Consider the following 12,632-nt stretch of genomic DNA (forward strand, 5'->3'; position numbering starts at 1 on the left):
GCATTTCAAGGAGATGCTTTTATGACATGACCATGGAAGTCAAATAGTATCAGTTCAACCATAGTTCCCACCCAGATTTAAGGGGAAGGAATAGAGACTCAACCTCCCCAGTCTTGATGGGAAGAATATCAGTGTTGCTCTGTAAGAAGTTCATGTGTGATTAATACAATATAATAAATAACTAAATATAAATATGGAGCAATTTTAGGAAAATACAATCTGCCACAGTTTACCTTCTGGCCACAATTTACATCCCTTCCATGTGGGAAATATACTCATTTCTTCTCTCAAGACCCGTAAGTATTATCACATTATAATCAGCTCAAAATCCAGGATCTTGTTAATTAATCAGGTTGAAGTGTGGGTAAGGCTCAGGTATAGTTCCTTAGGTTCAGCTCAATGAGTATAGTTTCAATCAATTAAAGATTTTTAAAATAAAGAAAAACAAATATTCAATACACAGTGGTGAGATAGGGGTAGGACAACCACTTTTCACACACCCATTCAAAAAGGGTGAAAGTGCATATGTTTATTGCAGCCCAATTCACAATTGCAAAGATGTGGAACCAACCTAAGGGCCCATCAACTAATGAGTGGATAAAGAAGTGGTATATATACACCATGGAATATTACTAAGCCAGAAAAAGGAATGAAATAATGTCTTTTTGCAGCAACTTAGATGGAGCTGAAGGCCATTATTCCAGGTGAAGTAACTCAGGAATGGAGAACCAAATACCGTACGTTCTCACTTATAACTGAGAGCTAAGCTATGAATATGCAAAGACACACAGAGCGGTAAAATGGACACTGGAGCCTCAGAAAGGGGAGGTGGAGGGTGTGGGATAAAAAACTGCATATTGAGTACAACATACATTACTTGGGTGATGAGTGCGCTAAAATCTCAGAATTCACCACTATATAATTCATCCACGTAACCAAAACCACTTTACACCAAAAGCTATTGAAATGAAATTTTTTTTTTAAAGAGGAAAAGTGTGAGGTCCACAAGAGTCAACTGGGCTCACAAGAATCAATAGTCCTTACCAATTCTGAAATCTAGGGGCACATAATGTTAGTTCCCTGATCAGGGCTTATCCTATTATTGCCTGGGAGTTGTTCACTGTGGTTCTCTGGCCCTACCATAAAGGCTTTTGGGTTCATCTCTGGATTATTTTCTCATTTTCATAAAATGCAGCCCATATTTGCAGTAGAATAGGTTTTTATGCCTGCATCTTACTCATGAAAGTTAGGAAGCCCAAAGACCTCTTTTTTTTTTGTCTTTTCCCTCCCTGTTCCTTTCAGTTCAAACTTGTATTATTCTTTAAAAAACTTTCAGAGGTTTTGTGTGCCAGTTTGTAATCCACCCACAAACATCTTTGAAAGAAACTGTTATTTCCTGGGAGCTTTGTGAGCCTGAAGAAGGAACATGCCTTTAAGATTCTCAGAAGTCCTACTGTTTAACAGAGAGGTTGTGCAAAACATTCTCTTAAGATCCTTACAGGGTCTTTTGTCTGTTTGAAGGGATCTGTGAGATGCCATCTCAAATCCTTCTGGGGTCTTAAAAAGGGCTTCATCTTTAGACCAAGTTTTCCTTTCAATGCCTTGAATTTTATCTTTTTTTTTTTTTTTTTTTTTTTTTTTTTTTTTTTTTTTTTTTTTGTGTATAAAAATTAAGCTTTATCTTCTTTTTTTTTTTTTTTTCTTTCTTTTTTTTTTTTCTTTTATTGTAATTATTATTATTATTATTATTATTATACTTTAGGTTTTATGGTACATGTGCCCAATGTGCAGTAAGTTACATATGTATACATGTGCCATGCTGGTGCACTGCACCCACCAACTCATCATCTAGCATTAGGTATATCTCCCAATGTTATCCCTCCCCCCTCCCCCCAACCCACAACAGTCCCTGAAGTGTGATGTTCCCCTTCCTGTGTCCATGTGTTCTCATTGTTCAATTCCCACCTATGAGTGAGAATATGCGGTGTTTGGATTTTTTTTTAACTTTAGAAACATTTGCTATCTGAAGAGGCTGAGAAAAAAAGTTTGATTCATTTACTTATTTTTAAATTCACAAGTCTTGGTATCTTTACATTAAATGGTTTGCTCCCTATTTTATTTTTCCTATAGGATTTTATTACAAGCAGCAAAAAATCAGATGACATTTTTAATATTCCTTCTGTTACTATGATATCTTCATGTATTTGCATAGACTCTCTTGTTTGGTTGGATTTGAAAACATTATTCTTTTTATTTTTCTGGTTTATTAATCTTTTTGAAAGCACAAATTTTAGGTATTATTGAGCAAGTCTAATTTGCTTTTATTTTCTAATTTATAAATGAATATAATTTGTTACTGAATATTTCACTTTTAATTTTTCTTTAAGTATATTTAATTCTTCTTCTAGTTTGTTAAATTCTTTTCCTTTGAGCATTTAGAGTTATAAAATGTCAGTTGAGAACTATTTGGCCACATGTATTATTATGTATTTTTATTTTTTCTTTATTATTGTTTTTTAATTTTTTTCTTTATTTTTAAATAGTTTGTAATTAGTACTTTAAATTTTTAGATTACTAGAGACAAGTTTGAAACTTACTAGTTTTATTATTTTTTATGGCATTGTTGCCAGAGAATGTGATTTATATAAAATTGTTTATTTTTTTCTCCTTCGAGAATCTTTCTTTTCTTTTCTCTTCAGTCTAATACTTTCAAAGACCATTCCACATGTCTTTGAGAAACTTGTATTTGTTATCATATATACTTATGTGTGTAATATATATTATGTCAAGAGTCTTAATTGTGCTATATAATCTTTCTTTCTCTTTAAGTTTAGTCTACTTAGTCTGCTTTTACTGGATATTTTTTAACCCAATCTAAGATCATGTCTTTTTCCAAAAAGAGAATTTGTTTCTCCAGGCTTGTCCTCTCATTCCCTCCCTGTGACATCAAACATTATATTAATTTTTCCTTAAAATTCAGATCATAGTTTTTAAAATTATAAATCAATGTTTACTTTAACTTAATACAATCTACTGGCTCTTTTGCTCACCACTGTTTCTTATATCCCACAACTTTTTCTCTTAAATTTGTATTTTCTTTTGCTAGATTATAACCTTGACTACTTCTCTAACCTTCTACTCTAACTACTCACCCAACCCTAAATCCCTATTTCTTAGAGTAGTAGTTTAGCTTTTTCTTTGTCTCATATCAGTCAAGACAAAAGAAATCAGTAATGATCTACTATTATTTATGCCTATCCCCTTGAGTTTGTTTCTAAATAAAGAGCTTTTTCTACTTGAGAAGAGTTCAGTGAACAACTCTACTGTCATTTATTTTTCTTGTTCCATTTTAAAAATAATTGTTAAACTATAGAAGATATTGTATATTTCTCTTTCTTTGAATAATTTAAAATACACAGAAAAGTGAGAGCCACAAAGAAGACACCATAAATTAATAGATTTGTTGATGGATTGCACTGAATTAAATTCTAGTCAACATCTTGTTTAAAAGCATGAAAATTGAGAATTCAGCCAGTAGTACTGTACTGAAATTTTATTTGGACTTTTTTTTTTTTTTTTTTTTACGTGAAAGCTCTACACTGAAGATGAATATTACTAGAAATAAAAGTGAAATTGTCCTACCCGAAGCAGGGGATCCACAACATGACTGCCTACTCTGTCACCCCCCCAACCCAGTAACTCTCCTCTACAAGGCTCTTTGGAGAATGCCCATGAACCCCTAGAGGTTTATCAGGACACTTAGACACTGGCATAATATACCCTAACGATTCCTTGTAAGTCAATATTTTTGTCAGCCAATGCTTTAATGGCTTTTATCTTTGGACTTTTATGAAGGAAAAATATAAATAACTATATCTATAGATTCTAAAAACAAAAGTCATGTGGTAGCCTAAAAAGACAGATTTCTATTCAAAATAGGTGAATATGAAAGTAACAAATAAAATCAAAACAATTCTTTGCTCATCCAGCACACGAACCTTCTCAAGTGTCAAATAAATATCCAGCTACATCCCAAAGAGAAAAATCACGTTGGGTTATAGTTTAGCATAACTATGGTGTGCTACCTAATAATCTTTGCTCAGTGACTCCTTAGCTAAGAATGCCTGTGTTCTAATTTTATTTGGGTATTTATTTTCTTCAGAAACTGACTTACATATGATCTGAATAGATGTCTCCACATCAGAAACACATCTGCACCTGATGTTGATACACATCACTTCACACTAAATTTTCATGAAGGAACTCCACATTTACTCAAAATGCAAGCTGAATAAAAAACTATTCAGGGCTGGCGAGAATCCGGGAGGCGGAGCTTGCAGTGAGCCAAGATCGCACCACTGCACTCCAGCCTGGGTGACAGAGCAAGACTCCATCTCAAAAAAAAAAAAAAAAAACACAAAACTGTTCAGGTCTAGTAGGTTCTTTTGTTCTCTAAAAATCTGATTTCTTTTCAGATAGCTAGACATGTCTTCCTGAGATTCTAAATATTTATTTAGAAAGCTCAATGAACCCCTAAAATAGCAGAGTCACCTTTTATAAATCATGAAAGAATGCCTATGATGTAAAAGCTGAATTTGATTATTTTGTAATGCAAAGTCCTCCTGAACTTTTTTAAACCCAAACTTTAAAATATGTTTTCAGTTTCAGCATAAAATTTAATCAGTATAAATAATATTTATTTTTTCTATTGATATGTGTATAGTATGAGTTAAATAGGAGTAGGAGATTTTTGTATAACAAATCTCTCAGTCAATTTGATTTTAAACCTACACATTCTCAATTTTTTTAATATCCTCCATCATAAGGTACATCCAATTTGTAAGTAAAGCTAAAATAGATTGTGAGAAATCTCAAATTATTTCTTATTAGACCACATAAAATTTTCATAGTCAGAGGAATTGATAGTCCTCTGATATTTGGTCTTCAAATTTCATATTACATTTTTTTCAACATTTTATTGCTTTTCACTTGGCTTAATTCTCTGTGTGTTGCTGGAGAACAACAAAAGAAAGTAGTATGTCCAAAGAGACTATGCAACAGCATGTGATGCAGTCTTCTGAACATTATTTTGACATCCCTAATAAAAGTCAGGAGATACTTCAAAGTATACATCAAGAACTATTACTTATAAGCCCAGAGCAAACCAAATGGAAAATAATATCCTCAGTAATTTAATTTGGATTACATTCATCCATGTTTACTTCCTTCTGTACACTTAGACACACTAATTCTAAAAAAAATTAATGTTGGCAAGAGGAGCTGTGCTAAAAAGTTTTCCTACGACACTATTCCCTCTTATCTTTCGGAATGCATAATCTGTAAATTCTACTGACAGTGTAAATCAATCAAAAGTGCTTAGAATGCCAAATGAGTGTATGCTTCATAGTTAAGTGTACAATAATGGAAAAGATGAAAAACATTACTGCACCCCTGGTATTGTTGAGAACACTTATGTAATTACACAGCTCATCAGCCCCTGCCAACTAAAAGGGCAACAGCCAGGTGGGGCATCTTGATTTGCCACATCATTATTTATCAGGAATGTTCAAAAATACGTTATTAAATTAGAAAGAGGGAAGAGTCAAAGATCAGCTCTTAAGCCTCCCAGAAAGACGTATTTTCTTTTTCTTCTGTCAGCCTTGTTTTGGGAGCAATAATTTCAGTCAGGAAATAAGAATACTTTTTTTATGACAGGCTGATACTGCTCAGGGGTAAACCCCAACTATAATCTTCTTTGACATTTGCAATAATATTGAGTCTTTCCTGTGTGAAATCTTTTTAAAAAATCCAACTCATAAACAATTGTATAACCAGTGGCACACCCAAAAGGGTACAAGCCCTCTTCACAGTGAGAGAATAATTCATAAGAACTTTCAAAGTTAACTGAAAAAAAAATAAAATGAAGCAAACAAAATTCTTCTTTATCAGTATCTGTCATTTATCAAGATCTAGAAACAATAAGGTTATACTCACAATAAACAGTTACAGATTTTATTGAAGGATAATTTTAGTGCAGTTCTGGAGTAAACTACGAATCTTTCTTCATTAGAGTAAATCTTAGAGTCACTAGGAAATATCCTGTTGTGGGCCTAACTGGATATCTTCTATTTGTGCTCATTTGGTTACAAGTTGGTTCTTTTCTTGCTCTGTGGATTCTCATTCTCTATGTGAGATCGTTTCTTCCCGTATAGAAGAGATTCTATGCACTGTGCAAGAAATACCCGTCTCCAAAGATGTGCATTACACATATTTTACAATATAAACAATTTCTCAAACAAATATGTTTACATCAATAGCTGTGTGGGTTTGTACCTTCTACTGAACAAAGGGTGGTTATAGAAGCATTGTGTAGCATTGCTGTCTTCACTTCACAAGAAGCCACACACCTTCGAAAAAATGCCACCCGCTCTGTTCCTTAGTTCTACCATAGGTTTTGTAAAGCACTTTAGGTTAGCAGAATAATGGAAGAAAAAGGAAAACCAAATTGTTACTGAATACTTACTTTGTGGCAGACTAGTTACACCATATATAGACCATACTTTTTCTCATTTAATATGTAAACTAATTCTCTGAGGTAGGTAATTTTGAGAGGTGAAGCCAGCTGGGCTTCCGGATCAGGTGGGGACTTGGAGAACTTTTCTGTCTAGCTAAAGGACTGTAAACGCACCAATCAGCACTCTGTGTCTAGCTAAAGGTTTGTAAACACACCAATCAGGGCTCTGTGTCTAGCTAATGGGGTAGGGAGCTTGGAGAACTTTTGTGTCTAGCTAAAGGATTGTAAATGCACCAATCAGCACTCTGTGTCTAGCTAAAGGTTTGTAAACGCACCAATCAGCACTCTGCCAAAACGGACCAATCAGCTCTCTGTAAAATGGACCAATCAGCAGGATGTGGGTGGGGCCAGAAAAGGGAATAACGGCAGGCCACCCCCTAGCCAGCAGCAGTAACGTGGTCAGGTCCCCTTGCAAGCTGTGGAGCTTTGTTGTTTTGCTCTTTGCAATAAATCCTGCTGCTGCTCACTTTTTGGGTCTGTGCCACATATATGAGTTGTAACACTCACCACCCAGGTCTGCAGCTTCACTCCTGAAGCCAGCGAGACCACGAACCCACCAGTAGGAAGAAACTTCGGACATGTCCCAACATCAGAAGAAACAAACTCCGGACACACCATCCTTAAGAACTGTAACTCTAACCGCCAGTGTCCGCGGCTTCGTTCTTGAAGTCAGTGAGACCAAGACCCCACCAATTCTGGACACAATTTCACCCTTAAATTACAACTAAAGATATCAAGCTAGACTGAGAGGTAAAGATCCTTGCTCGGGTAATATCCAGGGTGTTGATGGAGCCAAAATGCGAATAATCTCTGAGCCTTGGCCTGTTTACATTACAATTCCTAGACTCCATGGAACCTAAAAAACTTGCCTGTCATTAGAAATAAGACATTTACTCTGTAGTTTTTCTTGTCTTTATACTATCGAATATACTCCTATTTCCTTTTCCTGCCTCAACTTGTAGAAGCAGTTGAGGTAAAAATAATCATTTGTGGCTCCACTGGAAGTTTTTTGTTCAGCGATTTTATTACCTTTACATAACTGATCTTATACAGAAAGGACATAGCATTGTCTGTGCCAGGGCAAGGGGACTTACAAATGGTGTTCCTCAAGACGTGTTTTTGTACTAATGTTTAATATGGTCCTTAGAAACTTGAAGATAAGGATGGTAGGCATACTTGTTCATTTCGCCATCTGCAGCCTTGTGTGCAAATTTACACACAAGAAAAATAAAGAGCACTGGCCAGCCCCTTTACAAAGTAAAGACAATTTGAAGTTTGAACTCAATAAACTAGAAAGAGAAACAATTAAATTCAATAAAGAATGTCTGCCCTCACTATTCTTATTCAACACACTGCTGGAAATTCCTAGATATTCAATAATGCAAGAAAAAAGAAATCAAAGTCAAATAACTTGGAAAAGAAGAAATAAAAGTCCCTGTTTGCTGATGATACAAGGATCAATGTAGAAAATTTCCAGAGTCCCACAAAACACCTTTTAGAATTAATAAATGAATTCAGCAAGGTTTCAGGATTCAATATAAACCTAGAAAACTCATTGTATTTCTATATGCTAGCAATAAACACATGCACACTAAAATTTAAAATGCAATGCTATAATCATTCAAAAAATTAAATACGTAGGTATAAATCTAACAAAACATGTCCAGAACTTGTATGCCAAAAAATAAAAACCAATGCCAAAAAAAAAAAAAATCACAGAAGATCTAAACAAATGCAAAGACAACATGTTCATGATTTGGGAGACTCAACAAAGCAAAGGTTCTAGTTCTCCCCAAATTGATAAAAAGGGTTCATGCAGTTTCTATCAAAATCCCAGCAAGGGCTGGGAACAGTAGTTCATGCCTGTAATCCCAGGACTTTGGGAGGCCAAAGCAGGTGGATCACTTGAACCCAGGAGGCAGAGGTTGCAGTGAGCCTAGACACTGTGACTGCACTCCAGTCTGGGCAATGAAGTGAGACTCTGTCTTAAAAAAAAAAAAAAAAAATCCCACCAAGTTTTATTTTAGATAGATATATATATATTAGATATATATTATATAAAATATATAATATATATAGACTAAAGGACTAGAATAGCTGAACAATTTTTAATTTTCAAGAGGAAAAATATATCAATTAACCAAATTTCAAGACTGATTATATAGCTGTAGTAATCAAGACTATAATATTGACAGAACGATAGACACACGGATTAATGAAATAGAATGGAGAACCCAGAAATAGCCTCCCAGACACATGCTGAAATACTTTTTATCAAAGATGTAAGAACGATTCAATGGAGAAAGGATAACCTTTTCAATAAATATGCTGAAACTACTCGACATCCAAAGGCAGGAAGAAAAGAAAAGGAGAAATGAAAAACGAAAAGAAAAGTGGAGGGAAGGGAAGGGAGAGAGGGAGAAAGAGAAAGAGAAAAAGAAAGAAAGGAAGGAAGAGGAGGAGGAGAGAGGAGAAGGAGAGAGGAGGAGAAGAAGAAGAAGGAACAGGAGAAGAGGGGGAGGAGGAAGGAAGGAAGGTCGGTCAAACTAAGTGTCATACCTTATACAGTATACAAATTAACGCAAAATGGATCATGGAAATAAATGTAAAACATAAATATTTTAGAAAAAAATAGGTGAAAATATTTGAGACTAAAGGCTAGACTTGACACCAAAAGCACAATTCATAAAAGAAAAAAAAAGGAAAAACTGGCCTTCATTGAATTTTAAAACATTTGCTCTATGAAATGTTATGAAAAGCTAAGCTACAGAGTGGGAGAAAATATTTGCAAATCACATATTTAACAAAAAGACTAGTATTGAGAATATATAAAGAACTCTCAAAACTCAACAGCTAAAAACAAAAAATTCAATTAGAAAATTTGCAAGACATGTACAGTTTTCACCAAAAAAGATGCACAGATGGCAAACGAGCACAGGAAAAGATGTTAAATAACTTATTGCATATTTCAAAATAACTAGAAGAGTGGAATTAGAATGTTTCTAAAACAAAGAAAAGATAAATGTTTAAGGTGATGACTATTCCAATTAACCTGATTTGATCAACACAGTGTATGTTAATATCAAAATATCACATGTACCCCATATAACTATTATGTATTAACAAAAATTAAAAATTAAAACATTTTTTAAAAAGATGTTACATTTGATTATCCATTAGGGAAATGCAAATTAAAATCACAATGAGATATCACTGTACACCCAACAAAATGGCAAAAATTTAGAAGTAGTAACAGCACAAAATGCTGGCAAGTATGTGGAGAAACTAGATCACTTACCCATTGCTATTAGAAATGTAAAGTGGTATAGCTGCGCTGATAAACTGTTTGTCAGTTTCTTTAGAAAGTTTTTAAGAACTAAATGTACAACTACTCACCAACCTAGCAATTGCACTTCTGGTCATTTATCTCAGAAAAATGAAAACTTATACAAAAACCTGTACATAAATGTTCTTGACAGTTTTATTTATAATAGCTAACAACTAGAAACGGCCTCAAATTATTTCAACAGATGAGTGGTTAATCAAACCGTGATAATTGATACCATGGAATAGTACTCAGTCATTAAAAATAGATTTTTGATACACCCAATAACATAAATGAATCTACAGAGAATTATGCTAAGTGGGACAATTCAATTCCAAAAGGTTGCATACTGTAAAATTCCATTTATATAACGTTCTTGAGATGACAAAAATTATAGAGTTGGAGAATAGATTAGTGGTTGTCAAGAATTAAAAATCTTTTTGGTGAAAGAAATGTTTTGTGGTTTTTTTGTTTTGTTTTGTTTTGTTTTTTTGAGACAGGGTCTTGTCATGTCACCCAGCCTGGAATGCAGTGGTGTGATCCATCATGACTCACTGCAGCCTCAACCCGGGCTCATGTGATCCTCCTGTCTCAGCTTCCCAAAATGTTAAAATTATAGGCATAAGCCACTGCACCTAACCTGTTTTGTATCTTGACTGTATCAATGTCAATTACTTGTTTGTGATATTATCTTCTAGTTTTCCAAAATATTACCATCATGGGGAAATAAGTAAAGAGCACATGGAGTTCCTCTGTATTATATCCTACAACTGCATGTGAATGTATAATCATCTCACAAAAAACAGCTTAAGTAAAGATATTTAAAGATTGAAGTAAACAGTAAACTAGAAGGAACACCAGTTAAGGTCAATAAAATCGAGTGTAAATTAGTCCTCAAAAAGAACAAACAATTGAACCAGAGAAATTAAAAATTATTTTTTGAATTATTTTAATTCCTAAAAAGCAATATAAAAACATGTCATTCACTTGTGTATGTGTTCAATACTTCATTTATTTATTATGCAGAGCCTTATTAGATATTAACTAGAAACTTTGAGGGTATTATCCTTCCCAAGACACTCAAAATTGTAGAGAACATTGAAAATGCCGTTTCTCATGGAACTTCAACATTGATTAAAATGTTTCTATGATGTTATTTTATTATATACAAACATAAAATTAGGAATTATGTCCTTAGGGTTATTGTACTCATGCAACAATGAAGTAAGTGCTGAAATCTGTGGCAGTGCCTTGCTATAACTGGCCTATTCAAATGATCTGGAATGTGCCTGTGCAAACATAAAAATACAAAATGTTCAAAAATTAAAACACAAACATAACATTATCAGAAGTAATATTCAGCCTCTTTGGGGTCCATAGATCTTGTGTGGAAAATTCTAAAGCGTTTATATGCAAATAAATAAAAATGAAAACCTAATAAAATAATAACCACAAAACCTTGTAGATTAACAAGGAGTCATCTAATGATGTATATAGGTATATAATACAGAATGTATTTCTCTAGTCCATTTGAGAAAGAGCTGCTGTTGGTGACAGGAAAAAATGGGGGAAATATCTGACCCAAAAGTGAACCAAAAATAGAATCTTAAAACCAAAAAATACATAAAAAAGAGAAAGGATAAAATGAACTAAGCTACCTGGGCTGAAACAAAAGATCCTGAGTAAGTAAGTAATACTTAGTAAGTGTGCAATTGAGTTTCTGAGAGCAGATTCTATATTTACACAGATGCATAAGGAACTCAGATTTAATTAAGAATTAATGCAAGAATGATGGTTATGACCTGTCACTAAATATTGCTGAGAAAGTCCCTCCTTGATGTCATTAAATATAGAAAATAAAAATTTTAATCTGCTTGAGATTTATTTGTATTAGGCAATATTCAAATTGAATTAGATGGTTTAAATAAAGAGAATTTAATACAAAAAATCATTACAAAGTTAAGGGAGAGTTAAGGAAACATAGAAATGATTTAGGGGCATCGAGAAACTAGCAACAACAATCAGTTACCCACTCCTGGGCTTGAAGGGACAAGAGGAGAAACACAGAGCACATTGAGAGCTTGATCTTGGAGAGAGATCACCCTGCAGGAGCTATAGTCCTTTGGAGATTCGGTTACAAGCAAAGATATTAGGTTGGATTCTCTCTCTCTCCTTCCTCGCTCCTCAAATGTCCAGCATTCCAGAAGTGGCATCCAGGGAATGTAGTCTATAGGCATCAGCCTCCTGCTTTTAAGAAAGAAGTCAATAATTGCTGTGAAGGTGAAGGAAACAAAGAGAATAACCAAGACATTATTTAACCATAATAATACATAAGGCTATCAGTCAAATGACAATAAACCTATTTCAAACTCTTCCAGATTCATAATCCTGGGACACCTTCACATGTACTTCCTAAAAAAAATGGAAAATTCATGACATCATAAAGTAGTGATTTACAAAATTTGACACTTAAGCTAGATGTTTTACCTCTTTAAGAATAAAAAGGTATTGCAATAACCTTCTGTGATGCCTCTCACCAGGTCTCTGGATCATGGGAAGCAGATTTCCCAATCATTCGAAGTTTTAGCTAATTTGTAAGAGTAGCAAAAAACGAGGTTTTAAAATAGCACTTCAAGGATTTGAACACGGGTAGTAGATGTTCTTACTACATAATTAGACTACCAGTTTGATATACATGAGATAGATTATTCCTGATACCATAAATAAAACTAT

This window comes from Pongo pygmaeus, chromosome 5, assembly GCF_028885625.2.
Source record: "Pongo pygmaeus isolate AG05252 chromosome 5, NHGRI_mPonPyg2-v2.0_pri, whole genome shotgun sequence".
In the NCBI taxonomy this organism is placed as follows: Eukaryota; Metazoa; Chordata; class Mammalia; order Primates; family Hominidae; genus Pongo; species Pongo pygmaeus.